General features: G+C 53.1%; 1 protein-coding gene across 1 annotated transcript in view; it reads right to left on the reverse strand.

The window, feature by feature from the left end:
- The window catches only part of TMEM132D (transmembrane protein 132D), an 87,386-nt gene extending 74,172 nt beyond the window's left edge, over nt 1-13,214 (reverse strand). The window contains exon 1 of the mRNA XM_081802413.1: nt 13,076-13,214. The gene's annotated coding sequence lies outside the window, so the exon portion shown is untranslated. The remainder of the gene's footprint in view (nt 1-13,075) is intronic.
- Between the last annotated feature and the right edge of the window lie 616 nt (nt 13,215-13,830).

Here is a 13,830-nt window from a genome sequence, read left to right on the forward strand (position 1 = left end):
CGCCTGGGTGGCTCAGTTGGTTAAGCGACTGCCTTCGGCTCAGGTCATGATCCTGGAGTCCCGGGATCGAGTCCTGCATCGGGCTCCCTGCTCGGCGGGGAGTCTGCTTCTCCCTCTGACCCTCCTCCCTCTCATGCTCTCTGTCTCTCATTCTCTCTGTCTCAAATAAATAAATAAAATCTTTAAAAAAAAAAAAAAACCACCTTTGAAAAATCACCCACCCAGAGTGCAGTGGACAGCGTGGTCCTGCTCCCGAGGGACAGTGTGGACTTCCTCGGTTCCCACAGCTTAGTGCCTGTGACACAAGACTCACTGTCCTATCCACGGGCTCCCGGCCTCGTGCCGCATTTGGGCCACAGCGCCTTCCGTCTCGGGGGTCTACGAAGTCCACGTAACAATCCACGATGGATTGAATCCAACGAAATATTGAACACTGATTTATTCTTTTATTTTTATAAGTACTATAAATATTTTATGATTTTATTTAATGGATTTTATTGCATTTTATTATTTTGTTAATGTAGCTGTCATAATCCTGTTTGGGTTTTACAGATTTTGCTTTCACTGAGAACACTGGAATAACCTCTGGTTTCAATATTAAACGTCTTTTTCGCTGGCTTTTCTCTCCCAGCTTTACTGAGCTATAACTGACAGATAATACTGTGTAATTTTAAGGTGTACGACGCGATGATTTGACGCACATATACTGGGAAACGGCCACCATGATAAGGGTGGTCCACACCTCCACCACCTCAAATGACGGTAGTGATTTCTTTCTGCTGAGACACAGGATCTACTCTCTTCGTGGCCCTCAAGTACACAATACAGAGTTATTGACTCTAGCCACCGTGCTGGACATCAGATCCCCAGAACTTATCCGTCTTACAACTGGAAGTTTGTGCCCATTCAGCTACATCTTTGGAAGATGGAAGAGGGAAGGAAACAGACCTTCCCCCTGGAATTATCCAGAAAGGATGCCGCCCTACCTAGAACCCCATGACTGTAGCCCGCTGAGACACACGCTGGTCTTCTAACCTACAAAACCGTATGATAATAAACACTGTTTTAGGTCAGCACACGTGTGGTACCTTTCCACAGCAGTGGAAACCCAACACAGAGTGCAAGGGGGTCGAGACAGCCCGGCACCAGCTGCCCGGGCTCGGCACGGCAGCCTCCGGGCAGCGTGCCCTCTGGTCCAGCCTCACTGCCCGGCCGCAGGCTCCAGAGAGCACTCGGTCCTGCCTCCCGCCAGCCGCCATCTGCCTCGCGTGCCCCTGCTTCACACAGCGCCTCCCATTCTCTGCCCTCCGCTGGGGATCCTGGGCCTCCAGAACACACCAGTGCTTCCCACCTGAGAGCCCGTCCCTACTGTTCCCTCTGCTGCAAACGCTCTTCCTTCCTGCCCACGTTACCGTGGGATTCGCTCACTCTCCTCCAAGTCCCCTTCTCAGTGAGGCGACTATATTCTTGTACGAATATATACATGTATGTGTGCACACACACACCTTGCTGAGAAGGCACACGGGAGGAAAACAGAACATATATATATATATATATATATATATACATATATACACGCACACATAAAACTGCCATATACGATACAGGAGATACATGACATATAGGGTATACATAGAATATACATATATATAAGAAAATGGGATATTTACATATGTGGAACTATTATATAAGATACATATGATAATAAAATATACATGAAAAATATATATGTATAGGATATATAGAAAAGTAAAAACATCTATTTTCCTCCTCTATAAAGGAAACTCTACATAGAATGTAAATAGCTTAAATATGTGATATATTAATATGTAAGTAGGATATATATATTCATCTCCCTCCCCCCCATATATCCTGCTTTCCTCCTCTATGGAGGAATCTGTATATGTCAAACTATATATATATGAAATTATATGTATAGGAAATAGGATATATTCTATCTACATTTGAAGCTATATGAAAATATCTATTTTCCTCCTCTATGAAGAAAAAATTTATGAAGTTATATTTATGACAAAATAGGATATAAGACATGGCATGTGTATCTCCTATAATTATTTAATAGGATTTCCTATCTTTCTTGTCATGAACTTTGATTTGTTCATGGCTCAATCTACAGCACCTCAACAGTGCCCTGCATGTGTCAGAAATTCAGTAAATATTTGTTGAATAATTTATGTTTATACTTAAGACTAGGGGGCGCCTGGGTGGCTCAGTCGGTCGAGCGTCTGCCTTCGGCTCAGGTCGTGATCCCAGGGTCCTGGGATCGAGCCCCGTATCGGGCTCCCTGCTCGGCGGGAAGCCTGCTTCTCCCTCTCCCACTCCCACTCCCCCTGCTCTCGCTGTCTCTCTCTCTGTGTCAAATAAATAAATAAAATCTTAAAAAAAAAAATAAAAGACTCTTTGTTGGACTGGTTACAAACATCCTAGTATGGTTTTAATTTTGCATTCTATATGGAAGACTCCATAATATCTTCTGAACTTTGGGTCTCTAAAGTCTTCATCTGTTTTTTAAAAAGACCATTTCCATGGAGGAGGTGGCTGGCTGTGACCCCAGGCCGGGCTCCCCTGTGTCCTGCAGCTGTGCATGACCCGTGTCTAAGCCTGCTGGAGAGGCTTCTCTGGAATAGATCTCTGGGCCTCCATCCGGGTGAAGGTACCCTGAGAAGTGCTGCTCAGAGGTTGGATGGTCTGGACTTGGGATTTGGGACCAGGCTGATTATCTCATGGACGAAGCCCACCGCCTCCAGCGTGGGAAATATGGCCCATCAGCTCTACTGGGTAAGGCCCTGAGCTTGGTTTTCCTTTTGGTCACAAACACGCACTATACCTCCTGGTACTTTTCTTCTCTCTCTTCTTGAATCAAAGACCTTCTTCCCCTTGGGGGAAAGACAGCAGAAGCTTCTGTAACTCACCCTAAAATTAAAGTCAAGACTCTACATCAAGCTCTTGTGAGACAGGAACTCTGGTAGGACTCTGAAAAAAAAATAATTAAAAAAAAATCCCTTTTGGAGAAGTATAACCTCTAATTTTGGGTTTTACGTGTACATTTTTGCCACCTTTCCCCCCCTATCCATTTACCTCTGCAGACGCAGAAGGCAAGGGGATGCTACTGGGTTGGTACTAATTATCCAACACCCCCTTCAGTAATGAGAGTTTCTGATCTACGTCAGGGGTTTATTTCACAGCAGGTGTGGGGGAAGCTCAGATCCTTTCAAAATGGGATGGTCCAGCTGACGTCTGCCTGCCCCGGTTTAGCACCGATGGAGGTTGGACTCCTAAATCATCAGGCAAAACACTACCGTTCTAGCTCTGGGTTTAAAAAAAAAAACAAACAAACAATACAACAGCTTTGTGCCAATTACACGCATTCGGTATATGATACACAGTGTGTAACTGCCTGACTGCTGAGTTAGAGGGTTTAGAATGAGTTATGGCCTATATCTCATGCCTTAATGCACCTGTTGTCAATATGTTTTCCTTCTTCGTATAACAGTGTGTTTGTGGTCACAGACCTACAAGTCAAATAAGTAACTTCCACCCCAGAAATGGAGGGGAATCAGCAAAGCTCCGCCTCACAGGACTGTTAAGACTCCTAGAAGGTACTATGTCTGCAATTTGGGCTGCCGCCACCACGTGGTGCCCATTCAGCAACCTGTGGTTCCTAGCAGGTGTCTGGGTCCCGGTGTGCGTCTGACGAGTCCAGCTGATGCATCCAGGTGTGTCCAGCTGACGCACCTGAGCATTCGGCAACCAATATCTCCAAAACCCCACTTTACTGAAGTAGCCCATCAAACACAACTTATGTGTGCTAACAAAGTCCACTTAACCAGAAATACCATGGAAGGGAAACGGGGGGTGTGATACCTTGTACCTCACCAGATGTCTCTCAATATTTAAATACAAATCTAGGTTTGTTTTTACATTCATTCATTCACTCAGCAAAAAACTACCACATGCCGGGCCTTCCGTTCAGTCCGGACTTACAGAAATGCAACAGACATGTCTCCAGTATAGAATTTTTCCAAATCCTTCAGTGGTGCTGACGCATAGATAACTTAGGATAGGGACGGTCCAAGCCCAGGACGGTCACATCTTCCTACAGAAAGGCCAAATTCACCCATAGTGAAAATGACTCTCGAAAATCTTTTAAATTGAAACCCTTTTGGCCATGAATGTATCCTTTGACTTCTAACGTCTCACTTCTGTCATTTTAATCTTTGAAGCCTTGGAAGTAATGGCCGGTGCTCAGTCCTCCTGCTGAGTCTAATTGCCTACCCATGTCTGCAAAAGGGATGCTCACCCCAAGCCTTCCTGTTCCCATGTAGAGAATCCCAATTAACCGTCACACTTCTTCATTCATGCAGGAAATGGAAAGCATGGAGTAGCAATCAGGTTGGATCCCTTTCCTGCTCGCCTCACCCCTGTTTCTGGCCTTCCCATCTGGAATGTTCTCTCTACAGCCTTCTCAACATATCATACTCTGAACTGGATCAACAGAGCCGTTTTCATACAGTTCTAAATGCTATCCATCAACTCAGTGTCCATCATCCCTCCTGGGGCCTGGAGGGAGTTCGGCCCACCGTCCTTGGGATGCTTTCGCTTTTTTGGATGAAGGTCCAGGGAAATCCCACCATACAGTAAGTAAAAGGGCATCTCCCCACCCAAATAGGAGAATGGTGCTCTGGGTTGTTTACTGATTTTTTTCCTACCGAGCAGAAGTTTCTCTCTGATATCAGAATCCTCTCTGTGATGACCCAGAGAGAGGATGCTCTTCACCCAGGTTCCCTGTGCAACTTCCTAAGACCCTTTCTTCTGCACAGCTATTGGCAGAGAGCCCACGAGATGGCAGGTGTTGCACCAGGGGCTGGGAGACCAGCAGTGACCCAACCAGCAAGCCCTTGTCCTCGGAGAGGCGGACGGTGAACAAATGAACGAGGAAAAATGCAGTAAGATCATGGGGATACATTCCATGAATAAAAATAAGGCAGAGGAGGGGATGGAGGCCGGGGAGGAGGGGGGCATCTGAGCCGAGCCCTGGAGGAAGCAGGGAGTGAGAATACCAGTGAGGAGGCTTGTGGAAAGTACCCTTTCCCTCCGAAGCGTGGCCCCGCTCCACCAGCTCCAAGCGCAGCCTGGGAAGAACCTGTGCAGACATTCTCGAGGTTCACGATGTGGCTACAGGCAGAGTCCTACTTATAAGGCGAATACACGAGTGATCAGAATGTAAGATTCACTTCCCAGCACAACGCAGAATCAAATCAGCCGTGGGGATGTCACCATAGAAGAAACCGAGGAACAGAGAGACGAAGCATCTAGCCCTGGTTCTCATCTCTAGGTAACAGAGGCAGAATTTAAATGCAGGCAGCTTGGCACAAGAGCCCACACCCTCAAGTGCCCTGCATGCTGTTCCCGTGTGGCAACAGTCAGCTAGGACGCCACAGCGGCTGCCCGTCCCAAAGGGGCATGTGCTGCAGACCCCACCGCCCCCTATCGCTTCACACATTTGTCATCGCCTGGATCTCATATTCGGCTGGGCTTGTGATCCTTGGTCTATGTGCTCCAGGATCCTTTATGTCAATTCTATGCAAGTGGGCGTTGTATGGGGAGGAATGTGGTTCCTTCTAGGTCTGAGGTGACAAAGAACTTTTGCCTTTTTTTTTTTTTAAAGATTTTATTTATTTGAGAGAGAGAGAGAGAGAGCATGTGCTTGCACAAGCAGGGGGAGCTGCAGAGGGAGAGGAAGAAGCAGGGATCCCGATGTGGGGGCTTGATCCTGAGACCCTGGGATCACAACCTGAGCCGAAGGCAGACGCTTGAGGTTTTATCTCTTATGCCCACGATTGGTGGTGTTGCAAGGGATTCCTGCGCCGATGTCTGAAGGCAATAGAGACACGTGCTGAATTCTACTGAGGACGTGTCCCACGGGGCTGGCGCCGTGATGGACATTTGCTGATGCCGCTCTGGGCTCACCCAGGGTGGAGAGCAAGGTTGGCTTCCACCTCTGACCCATTTTGCCCAATTTCCCCAGCAGACAGAATCTCTGCTTGTCCTGGTTTTGCCTCCCAAAGAGGAACGTGATCTAAGCAAGAGCATTTGGACAGAAATGTCCAGGAATCGATGCATGCCATTTCTCCCAGAAGTGTATTTCCTTTAACAAAGCATTGCAGGTAGACGTTAATGCTCGATCCAACAGCATGAAATTTTGCTAGAAGGACTGCAACCATCCATGGAGGAGTTATTTCTGGCCGGGAGCACAGGGTCTCCAAACGCCCTGTGAGTCATCACCCATGGAGGAAAGGCCTGCGTGGAGTCCCTGAGCAGAGATGGGCTCTCCTCTGTAGGAGGTGGATGGTGAAGGCATCTGGCTCTGCGGCCCTCCCGCCCCGCTCAGTGCCACTCAACTCAGCCACGTACAGCCGCGGGCAATAATGCACGCATGCGCATTCCTGATCCGTTCGCACGGCAGGCATCGTGCACCAAACCCCGTCCTGGCGGACGAGGGATGGAGGCAAAAATGGAACGGGACTTGGACCCGGGGACCACGCATCTTGGTTTCTGCAGACGTGTCAGAATTCCGCATGTGCGGAGCGGCATGATGCGCAACAGCCAGAAGACGGAAGCAGCCCAAGGGTCCACTGATGGATGATGCAGGGACCAAGTGTGGGCTGTCCACGCGGTGGCATGATTTGGCCCTAACAAGGAAGGGGATTCTGACACTTGCCACACCACGGATGAACCTGGAGGACAGCATGCTGAGTGAGAGGAGACAGCCATCGAAGGACAGATACCCCACGGCTCTATTCCTCGGACCCACCAGAGGACGTACATTCACGGAGGCAGACCGAAGAAGGGAGGCCGGCAGGGGCTGAGGGGCAGGGGCATGGGGCTTGTGTTTAGTGGGGATAGAGCTTCAGTTCTGCAGGATGACCGGAGTGCTGGAGGCGATGGACAAGCTGTGAATGCTCCTAACACCCCAACCTGTATGCTTGGCAGTGATTAAGACAGTGCATTTTATGTTATGTGTATTTTGTCACAATTAAAAAAAAAAAAAAAACCTCTCATTGTCTCAATTTTCTTATGCAGAAAAAAAAAATAATACTTATTGCTACTTATTGCATGGCATTGTTGCGAGGATCAAAGATGTGGACGCTGGTCTGCTCTGTAAGGAGCGCCCAATACACATTCAAACGCCGTTTCTATTATTGGGGTAACACGGCTACCAACTGTAACCCGTAGCGGGAGTCAAGGGCCCCCCAGCAATGCTGAAAGGATGCTTTATGTTTAAAAACTGACAGACACAGAGGAAAATGGCTGGAATCTAGGAGTTGGGCCTGTGTATGGGGAAGAGAAGTGTTGTTGCCCATAAACCCGAACATCGGTTCTCAATCAAGCGATAATAAACTCTGGCCTTAGGAAGTCAGTTTCAGGCAAGGAACACCGTTATTCGGCGTCCAAACAGAGGATAAAAGAAGCAGTAGCTGAGGAAAGCCCCGCCGCCGCCCCCAGGCTGTCTTCCTTCCTTCCTCTCCTGCCCCACCTTCGGATGCATCCCCAGCACCTCACTGAGGGGTTCACCCCACTCAGCAGCTACAGATTCCTAATGTCCTGATGTGGGGACTTCCTTGCTGACCAGGCGGGTTGAAGAAGGGCTGAGCTGGGAGGTCCCGCTGGGCCCCGGAGCCTCAGAGGGCTCAGTTCACCCACACAGGTGTGTCCCCCACAGCAGGGCGCTGGAGGCTTCACGCCCCTACCCGGCAGGTGACAGGGTTCCGCGGCTGAGCTGCTTCTCCCCGGCTCGTCCCCCCCTGCAGGGGACCCAGGTCCTCAGAGGGGGCAGCGGGGACTGTGAGGAGCCTTAATCCCTACTAACGCCCGTTCCTTCGAGGGCTATTTACACGGCCATTTGGCTGAACTCCTGGGGAGAAGCCACCAAGCTGCCCCGAGGAGCAGGACCACAGCCTGGGGGTGACGACAGGACGAACGCTCCCCCCCCCCCCGCCCGTGACGGCTCCGTGCGCTCCCACGGCTCCCTCTGTTCCGTGGCCCCACCGGGAGCAGCCGACCGGCAGACGCACACCCAGGGCTGCACCAGGGAGCCTGCCCTCTCCCCGCCTCCCGCTCGTCTACGCAGCCCGACCCGCGTCTCCCCGCGTCCCCTTAGAGGCCGGCGGCTCCCTTCTGCGGGGACCAGCCTTGGGAGACCCTGTCAGCTCCCAGCTGGTGTGTCTGCTGGGCCCCGAGCTGGGGGGCACCGCACAGTGGGGAGGCAGGCTCACCGGGTCCAGCTGGGACAGCCTGGGGGACAGTCGGGGCACGGCGGCGGCACGGGGTGGGTGCCAGTCTATGTAGGAGCTGCCGGCGAGCGCCCGGGACCAGAGCGTCTCGGGTGACACCCCTGCCAGGCCGTCCCTCTCCCATGCTTGTGAGAGGCAGCGCCCCAGCACCGTTCTGGCCGTTCCTGCGACTCCCTCACCCCCAAAGCTCTCCGGTCCGAGCGTCTCCAAAGCCCGCCCCCCTGCCCGCCTCGCCTCTGCAGATCATGTGCTTGGGTGATGAGGCTTTGGGCACTCAGGGGTCAGGGTGCTGGGGCTGCGGCGCTGGGCTCAGGGGCCAGGGGGCCCCTGAGTGGGTCCCCAACAGAGCCGGTCCCAGGACTGGCCTGGCAGGTCTGCTCTCCTTCCTGTGGGGTTCCAGCCAGGCCCCAGGGACCCTCTCCTCCCACGGGGCAGCCTGTGAGCGGAGAAGCCAGAAGCAGCTCTGTCTGCAGGCAGGGGCTGAGGACAGAGACAGAGAGACGGAGACAGAGACAGAGAGAGAGAGACAGAGACAGAGATACAGAGAGACAGAGACAGAGAGAGGCAGAGATACAGAGACAGAGAGACAGAGAGAGACAGAGAGACAGAGACAGAGACAGAAAGAGAGAGAGAGAGAAACAGAGAGAGACAGAGACAGAGAGAGGCAGAGATACAGAGAGAGACAGAGAGACAGAGACAGAGAGAGACAGAGAGAGACAGAGAGACGGAGACAGAGACAGAGAGACAGAGACAGAGATACAGAGAGACAGAGACAGAGAGAGGCAGAGATACAGAGAGACAGAGATAGAGAGACAGAGACAGAGAGAGACAGAGAGAGACAGAGAAACAGAGACAGAGACAGAGAGACAGAGACAGAGAGACAGAGAGATAGAGACAGAGACAGAAAGACAGAGAGAAACAGAGAGAGACAGAGACAGAGAGAGGCAGAGATACAGAGAGACAGAGACAGAGAAACAGACAGACAGAGACAGAGAGACAGAGACAGAGAGAGGTAGAGAGACAGAGAGACAGAAACAGACAGAGAGAGAGAAACAGAGAGAGACAGAGACAGAGAGAGGTAGAGAGACAGACACAAAGAGACATAGAGACACAGAGAGACAGAAACAGAGAGAGACAGAGATAGACAAAGACAGAGATAGACAGACAGAGAGAGAGAAAGAGAAAGATAGAGAGACAGAGACACAGAGAGACAGAGATAGAGACAGACAGAGATAGAGAGACAGAGAGAGAGACAGATAGAGGTAGAGACAGAGACAGAGAGACAGAAACAGAGAGAGATACAGAGAGAAACAGAAAGACAGAGACACAGAGACAGAGAGATACAGAGAAACAGATAAGACAGAGACAGAGAGAGACAGAGATAGAGAGAAAGACAGGGAGAGATACAGTGAGAAATAGAAAGACAGAGACAGAGAGATATAGAAAGACACTGACAGAGATAAAGAGACAGAGAGATATAGAGAGTCAGAGGGAGAGGAGGGGCAGAGAAAGAATGTTCTCATGATGTCTTTTGAAGTTCTCCTTCAGGAGACTCCTGACTCTGGACTTTTCAATTACATCAGCCAACAACATTTTTTGATTTTTTTTTTAAACTGAAGTCGGTGTGGGTGGGATTTCCTGTTATTTCCAACCCCTAAGAGTCACAACGGGTATTACTGCTGACATCCGAAATGCATCCATTAGGGATCGTTGCCTTTTGAAGACCTGGCCTCCTTGGGAAGCATAAGGTAACACGCCTTCAGTGAGAATGCCTCTTCCAGTGGATTTCCTGTGAGGAGGTTTCGATACGGATGGGGCAGAACACACAGGATTATCCCGCCTCTGGCTGGAAAGGAAGAAAGAGCAAATAAAAATGAAAAGACTGGAGCTTTAAAGCAGACCATGCCGTCAGAGGCTTTCCAGGAGCCCATTCAGGGGGATGTGGTTCTTCTCCAAGGACCCCTGGGCTTTCTGTCTGAAAGGTGTCTGAAAGACACCGAAGTATTATAAATACCAGGGAATCTCCCAGCACCTGTGATCCCAGGAGCTGCACAGAGACAGCCGAGTGGACTGTGGGGTCTGACTTTCAGGCTGCGTGTCCATCTGTGGGGCTGCAGGTGCATGTGCTCGAGCTCCCATGTTTCTGCCGGTGATTCTGTGAGTCACTGGAGTCAATCTGGACTCCCTAGGGCATAGCTAGAAGTGTGGACTTCTTTGCTGACTGGTGTTACAGGCCTAGCCCAGACTGCTCTGCACAAAAGGAATCTGTTCCCAGGAACGTCCAGGGAAAGTCCGGCGTGGTCTGGAGGGACTTGGGCTCTCGGGCGCTGTGGTGAGGACATGGCTTCCCCGCAGAGTGGCTCCGGCTTATCTGTCGGTCCCTTTCTGGAGGTGGTACCATCTGGTAACCGCAGGAGGTCTTGTCAAGGGGGGTTAGCAACCAGAACAAAAGGAGGGGGACCCCTTCTTTTATAAGACTTAAAGCCTGACTCTCCAGATGGCGCCTCCGTGGCTGGGATTGGGACCAGGTCTCTCCCGGAGCCAATGACGGCGTCTAGAGGGACACAGTGCTTTGTGGCCACCCCGGGTCACCCAGCCATCAGAAGCTGGGGTGGACAAGGCACCATTTATGTCACACAGATTAAGTGCCAAACATAGAGGAATTTTCTGGAGAAAACATCATTGCTATTAGAAGGAGGGCAAATGGAGGCTGGTGAGAACACGCTCGAACGTCCTTCACAGGAATCCGCAGTCTCCCCTGTTACAAGAACGCGTCTCCCCACCCTCGTTCCCGCCGTCCCCTCGGCCTGCAGTGCGTTTCCATGTTGTGTGTCATCTGGCCGACCGTGGGCAGACCCATCCTCAGTGTCTTGGTGTGAGTATGTCCACAAGAAGGCTTTCGCGATTCAACGACACGCTTTCTCATCTTGATTACTGCACTGTTCACTCATTCGTTCACCACACATTTGTTGAGCGCGTACTATCTGCCCAGGGTTGTAGGTGACGGGGCACAGCGGCGAAGGAAGAGAACCAAACAGGCCTGCCCTCCCAGAGCCTATATCCCCATGAGACAGTCAGACAATAAACCAAGTAAAATAAAAATATATATGTGAAAATACAGGAATATATATTGCACACATATAACTTACATGAATAAATATAATGGATAAAAACCGAGCGGGGCTGGGGAAGACGGTGCGACAACTTTACCAACACTGCCCAGGAAAGGCTGGGGAGAAGGGGAAGCGAGGGACCCCACAGCCCTGCAGGGAAGGGGGTTCGGAGCAGAGGGCCCGGGTGCCTGAACCGTCAGAGGAAAGGCAAAGACTCTGGTGTGGCTGGGACCGAGAGAACGAGCGGGAACGTAACAAGAGTGAGGTCAGAGATCAGGCAGGTGGGCAGGTGGGCAGGACTCAGTGTCCCTGCAATCACTCTGGCTTCTCCTCCGAGACGGGAGGGAATCGTGTGGACGTTTGCGAGCCGAGGAGGGACAGTGTCAGCCTGACATTTTGATCCCTCTTGCTGCCGCACCGAGAACAGACTACGGGCGAGAGGAGGCCACTGGGAAGCCCGTGGGGAGGTCGCTGCCCGGGGCTGGGAGAGAGACAGGAGTGCGGGCTGGGGGCTGGCAGGACGCCCTGGAGGAGGGTCGGGTCCGGGACACGTTTGGAAGGCACTGCCAACAGATTTGCTGGAGGACTGCATGTGCGGGGAGAGAGAGATCAAGGGTGAGCCAAGATATTGGTGTGTGCCCCGGGGAGGCCCGGCCTGCCCTGCACGCCCCGCAGAGGGGATTCTGGAACAGGGGCGAGGGCTGTGTCACGATGCCGGCCTTCCTTCCCACCTCTGCCTTCTCTCCAGCCAACCGCAGGACAGGGGCCGTGCCTCTGACTGTGGTCCTGCCGTCGTGGAGGACCTAACACCTAGTGGGGACTCAGTCGGCGTCTGTCCACTGCTTTCTGGGGGTGGACACGCTCCCTGGAGTTCCCGGCAGGGCAGAGGGCTTAGCAGCTCCCGTCCAGCACCAGCAGGGTGACCGAGCTCGGACTGCTGCTGGGACCCAGAGGGAAGGGGTCGCGCGCACCTCCAACCCTCCCGCCATCCCCAGGTTCCGAGGAGGCGCCAGGCGGCGGCAGTGTGACAAGGCCGTCCCCCACTGAGGGTGGTGCTGCAAGGTGCCCCGCCGAGCGCCCCCGCCGACGCTGTCCCCGCACGCCTCGGCTTCGCCTCATCTGTGCATCCCATTATAAGGAGAGAGAAGAGGCCAGGAAAGAAGGGGTCCAGGGAATGCAAATGAAGGGCTGCCCCCCACGGCCCCCCAGCTGCACAGCAGGCCTGGGTTGGCCGGGGGGAGTGGGGACCAGTCTTCTCTTCCTCCCTCGGCCAGGGCTGTCAGTCGCAGGGCGGGTGACTAAGTGCACGCTCGGCCCCCACACTGACTCTGCACACACTCTCCCCGCTAGGCAAGCCTCCAGGGCACGGCCACACACTCGCCAGACTGGGTCTGGCCCCCCTTCCCGGCCCCTGCAGCCCTCCCCGCCCTTCCCAGGGGCTGGGACGAGGCCCCAGGCCTTGGCAAACACGAAAGGTCAGGAGCGTGGCAGACCTGGCTCAGCCTCCCGAGTGGTTCTGCATCCCGATCAGGGGAGGGTCTCGGGACACCAGCGGGGGCACCACCGGAATGGGCTGGGAGGGGCCCCAGGACCCGCAGCGGTCACGGCCACGGACTCCCGGGGCGGGGCCGGGAGGCGTCCACTTGCCTTGATGACGTCTTCGTCGGACGACCGGCACTCCACGGACGTCAGCAGATCCGTCACGGCGCCGTCCTCCTCCACCGACACCACCTTGACCGGAACGGCCACCGTCTTCCCCGTGAGGATGGCGGTGTTCAGGATCTCCGCCTCCTGGAAGACAGACACACCTTGGGGTCACACACCTCCCCCTGTGCGACGGCCTCCCCACCTCCCCACAAGGGACCCCCCGTCCGCACCGCCCGGACTCAGGAGAACAGGATGGGGAGGGGCGGGAGCAAATTCGTGATTCGTGCCGAGTCTGGCCAGGCTCTCCACCTGCCAGGAGCTGTTCGAGGAGCTTCACACGAGTGGACGTGTTCCTTCCCAGACCAGACCAACAGGCTCAGCACTCTCTCCATTTTGCAGATGGCACAGAGAGGTCGTGTAACTTGCCCGAGGTCACACTGCCTGGCAACGGTGAAGGTGGGATTTGAACCCAGGAAGTCCCGCTGCTGAGTCCATGTGTTAGCTATTCCGATCCGTCTGACCTCACACAAAGTGATGCCACCTTCAGCCGTGAGCTGTTGGCCAGAGGAGCAAGCTGCCCTAAAAACAGCTGAGATCAGCATCACCCATGGCCTGTCCGGCGTGTAGGGTACACGCGGAGGTGGGGACCCTCACCATCGGAACTCTGTCGCGCTGGCTGTCGTTCACTTCCTGTCCCTGTTCCAGGCCCTTATCGGGTCCCGGTCTCTGTGTGCGTCTGGAATATGCCGCTATGG

Source organism: Leptonychotes weddellii, chromosome 13, assembly GCF_054177405.1.
Source record: "Leptonychotes weddellii isolate Sample4059 chromosome 13, ASM5417740v2, whole genome shotgun sequence".
Taxonomy (NCBI): domain Eukaryota; kingdom Metazoa; phylum Chordata; class Mammalia; order Carnivora; family Phocidae; genus Leptonychotes; species Leptonychotes weddellii.